This window comes from Vigna unguiculata, unplaced genomic scaffold, assembly GCF_037176805.1.
Source record: "Vigna unguiculata cultivar grain cowpea cultivar isolate G323 ecotype 2 unplaced genomic scaffold, ASM3717680v1 ptg000250l, whole genome shotgun sequence".
Classification (NCBI taxonomy): Eukaryota; Viridiplantae; Streptophyta; class Magnoliopsida; order Fabales; family Fabaceae; genus Vigna; species Vigna unguiculata.
This window is the reverse complement of record NW_028196886.1, coordinates 37501-42500: the sequence shown is the minus strand read 5'-3', so window position 1 is coordinate 42500 and position 5000 is coordinate 37501.

Genomic DNA, 5000 nt, shown 5'->3' with positions numbered 1-5000 from the left:
GCACTCTTTATTGGTTCTACCTCCTCTTTTTTATGAAGAGAATGAATCTTTTTATCGAAGGATCATAAAAAAATGGGTCCAGACCTCTTGCGGAAATAATGTGGAAGATCCAAAACCTAAAATAGTTGTATTTGCTAGCAACAACATAATGGAGGCAGTCAATCAATATAGATTGATCCGAAATCTGATTCAAATCCAATATAGCACCCATGGTTACATAAGAAATGTATTGAATCGATTCAATTGCAACTTCGAATATGGAATTCAAAGGTATCAAATAGGAAATGATACTCTGAATCATCGAACTAGAATGAAATACACGATCAACCAACATTTATCAAATTTGAAAAAGAGTCAGAAGAAGTGGTTCGATCCTCTTATTTTGATTTCTCGAACGGAGAGATCTATGAATTGGGATCCTAATGTATATAGATACAAATGGTCCAATGGGAGCAAGAATTTCCAGGAACATTTGGACTATTTCATTTCTGAGCAGAATAGCCGTTTTCAAGTAGTGTTCGATCGATTACATATTAATCAATATTCGATTGATTGGTCTGAGGTTATCGACAAAAAAGATTTGTCTAAGTCACTTTGTTTATTTTTGTCCAAGTTACTTCTTTTTTTGCCCAAGTTTCTTCTCTTTTTGTCTAACTCACTTCCTTCTTTTTTATTTGTGAGTTTTGGGGGTATCCCCATTCATAGGTCCGAGATCCACATCTATGAATTGAAAGGTCCGAATGATCCACTCTGTAATCAGTTATTAGAATCAATAGGTCTTCAAATCTTTCATTTGAAAAAAAGGAAACCCTTATTATTGGATGACCAAGATACTTCCCAAAAATCGAAATTCTTGATCAATGGAGGAACAATATCACCATTTTTGTTCAATAAGATACCAAAGTGGATGATTGACTCATTCCATACTAGAAAGAATCGCAGGAAATCTTTTGATAACACAGATTCCTATTTCTCAATGATATCCCACGATCCAGACAATTGGCTGAATCCCGTGAAACCATTTCATAGAAGTTCATTGATATACTATTTTTATAAAGCAAATCGACTTCGATTCTTGAATAATCAATATCACTTCTGCTTCTATTGTAACAAAAGATTCCCTTTTTATGTGGAAAAGGCCCGTATCAATAATTATGATTTTACGTATGGACAATTCCTCAAAATCTTGTTCATTCGCAACAAAATCTTTTCTTTTTGCGATGGTCAAAAAAAACATGCTTTTTTGAAGAGAGATACTATTTCACCAATCGAGTTACAGGTATCTAACATATTGATACCTAACGATTTTCCGCAAAGTGGCGACGAAGGGTATAACTTCTACAAATCTTTCCATTTTCCAATTCGATACGATCCATTCGTTCGTGGAGCTATTTACTCGATCGCAGACATTTCTGGAACACCTCTAACAGAGGGACAAATAGTCCATTTTGAAAAAACTTATTGTCAACCTCTTTCAGATATGAATATACCTGATTCAGAAGGGAAGAACTTGTATCAGTATCTCAATTTCAATTCAAACATGGGTTGGATTCACACTCCATGTTCTGAGAAATATTTACCATCCGAAAAAAGGAAAAAACGGAGTTCTTGTCTACAAAAATGCCTTGAGAAAGGTCAGATGTATAGAACCTTTCAACAAGATAGTGTTTTTTCAACTCTCTCAAAATGGAATCTATTCCAAACATATATACCATGGTTCCTTACCTCGACGGGGTACAAATATCTAAATTTCATATTTTTAGATACTTTTTCAGACCTATTGCCGATACTAAGTAGCAGCCAAAAATTTGTATCCATTTTTCATGATATTATGCATGGGTCAGATATATTATGGCGAATTCGTCAGATTCCATTGTGTCTTCCACAATGGAATCTGATAAGTGAGATTCCGGGTAATTGTTTCCATAATCTTCTTCTGTCCGAAGAAATGACTCATCGAAATAATGAGTTACTATTGATATCGACACATCTGAGATCGCTAAATGTTCAGGAGTTCTTCTATTCAATCCTTTTCCTTCTCCTTGTTGCTGGATATCTCGTTCGTACACATCTTCTCTTTGTTTCTCGAGTCTATAGTGAGTTACAGACAGAGTTCGAAAAGGTAAAATCTTTGATGATTCCATCATACATGATTGAGTTGCGAAAACTTCTGGATAGGTATCCTACATCTGAACTGAATTCTTTCTGGTTAAAGAATATCTTTCTAGTTGCTCTGGAACAATTAGGAGATTCTCTAGAAGAAATACGGAGTTTTGCTTTTGGTAGCAACATGCTATGGGGTGGTGGTCCCGCTTATGGGGTCAAATCCATACGTTCTAAGAATAAATATTGGAATCTCATCGATCTCATAAGTATTATACCAAATCCCATCAATCGAATCGCTTTTTCGAGAAATACGAGACATCTAAGTCATCCAAGTAAAGCAATCTATTCCTTGATAAGAAAAATAAAAAACGTGAATGGTGATTGGATTGATGATCAAATAGAATCCTGGGTCTCGAACACTGATTCGATTGATGATAAAGAAAAAGAATTCTTGGTTCAGTTTTCTACCTTAACAACAGAAAAAAGGATTGATCAAATTCTATTGAGTCTTACTCATAGTGATCTTTTATCAAAGAATAACTCTGGTTATCAAATAAGTGAACAACCGGGAGCAATTTACTTACGATACTTAGTTGACATTCAAAAAAAGTATCTAATGATTTATGAATTCAATACATCCTGTTTAGTAGAAAGACGTATATTCCTTGCTAATTATCAGACAATTACTTATTCACACACCTTGTGGGGGGCTAATAGTTTGCATTTCCCATCTCATGGAAAACCCTTTTCGCTCCGCTTAGCCCTACCTCCCCCTAGTAGGGGTATTTTAGTGATAGGTTCTATAGGAACTGGACGATCCTATTTGGTCAAATACCTAGCGACAAACTCCTATGTTCCTTTCATTACAGTATTTCTGAACAAGTTCCTGGATAACAAGCCTAAGGGTTTTCTTATTGATAATAGTGACTATATTGATGATAGTGACGATATTGATGATAGTGACGATATTGATGATAGTGACGATAGTGACGATATCGACCGTGACCTTGATATGGAGCTGGAGCTTCTAACTATGATGAATACGCTAACTATGGATATGATGCCAGAAATAGACCGATTTTATATCACCTTTCACTTCGAATTAGCAAAAGCAATGTCTCCTTGCATAATATGGATTCCTAACATTCATGATCTGGATGTGACTGAGTCGAATTACTTATCCCTCGGTCTTTTAGTGAACTATCTCTCCAGGGATTGTGAAAGATGTTCCACTAGAAATATTCTTGTTATTGCTTCGACTCATATTCCCCAAAAAGTAGATCCAGCTCTAATAGCTCCGAATAAATTCAATACATGCATTAAGATACGAAGGCTTCTTATTCCACAACAACGAAAACACTTTTTCACTCTTTCATATACTAGGGGATTTCACTTGGAAAAGAAAATGTCCCATACTAATGGATTCGGGTCCACGACGATGGGTTCAAATGTACGAGATCTTGTAGCACTTAACAATGAGGCCCTATCGATTAGTATTATACAAAAAAAATCCATCATAGACACTAATATAATTAGTTCTGTTCTTCATAGACAAACTTGGGATTTCCGATCTCAGGTAAGATCGGTTCAGGATCATGGGATCCTTTTCTATCAGATAGGAAGGGCTGTTTCACAAAATGTACTTCTAAGTAATTGCTCCATAGATCCTATATCTATCTATATGAAGAAGAAATCATGTGACGGGGGGGATTCTTATTTGTACAAATGGTACTTCGAACTTGGAACGAGTATGAAGAAATTAACGATACTTCTTTACCTTTTGAGTTGTTCTGCCGGATCGGTCGCTCAAGACCTTTGGTCTCTACCCGGACCTGATGAAAAAAATGGGATCACATCTTATGGACTCGTTGAGAAGAATTATGATCTAGTTCATGGCCTATTAGAAGTAGAAGGCGCTCTGGTGGGATCCTCACGTACAGAAAAAGATTGCAGTCAATTTGATAAGGATCGAGTGACATTGCTTCTTCGGTCCGAACCAAGGAATCCCTTAAATAGGATTCAAAATGGATCTTATTCTATCGTTGATCAGAGATTTCTCTATGAAAAATATGAATCGGAGTTTGAAGAAGGGGGAGGAGTCCTCGACCCGCAACAGATAGAGGAGGATTTTTTCAATCACATCGTTTGGGCTCCTAGAATATGGCGCCCTTGGGGCTTTCTATTTGATTGTATTGAAAGGCCCAATAATTTGGGATTTCCCTATTGGGCCAGGTCATTTCGGGACAAGCGGATCATTTATGATGAAGAGGATGAGCTTCAAGAGAATGATTCAGAGTTCTTGCAGGGTGGAACCATGCAGTACCAGACACGAGATAGATCTTCCAAAGAACAGGGCTTTTTTCGAATAAGCCAATTCATTTGGGACCCCGTGGATCCACTCTTTTTCCTATTCAAAGATCAGCCTTTTGTCTCTGTGTTTTCACATCGACAATTCTTTACAGATGAAGAGATGTCAAGGGAACTTCTTACTTCCCAAACAAATCTTCCTACATCTATATATAAACACTGGTTTATCAAGAATACGCAAGAAAAGCATTTTGAATTGTTGATTCATTGCCAGAGATGGCTTAGAATCAATAGTTCATCATCTAAAGGATTTTTCCCTTCTAATACTCTATCTGAGAGTTATCAATATTTATCAAATCTGTTCCTATCTAACGAAGCGCTATTGGATCAAATGACAAAGACATTGTTGAGAAAAAGATGGCTTTTCCCAGATGAGATAGTTGTTGCTAGCTGCTCCAATAACGAATCATTGGTTTAACTGAATAACTAAAAAAAAAATAGATAGACCTTTCTTTCTCTTCGTCTCAGGTCGATGGATCTTCTCACTTGAAAGATCCCCTATATCGATAATACACATTCCAGTTGAC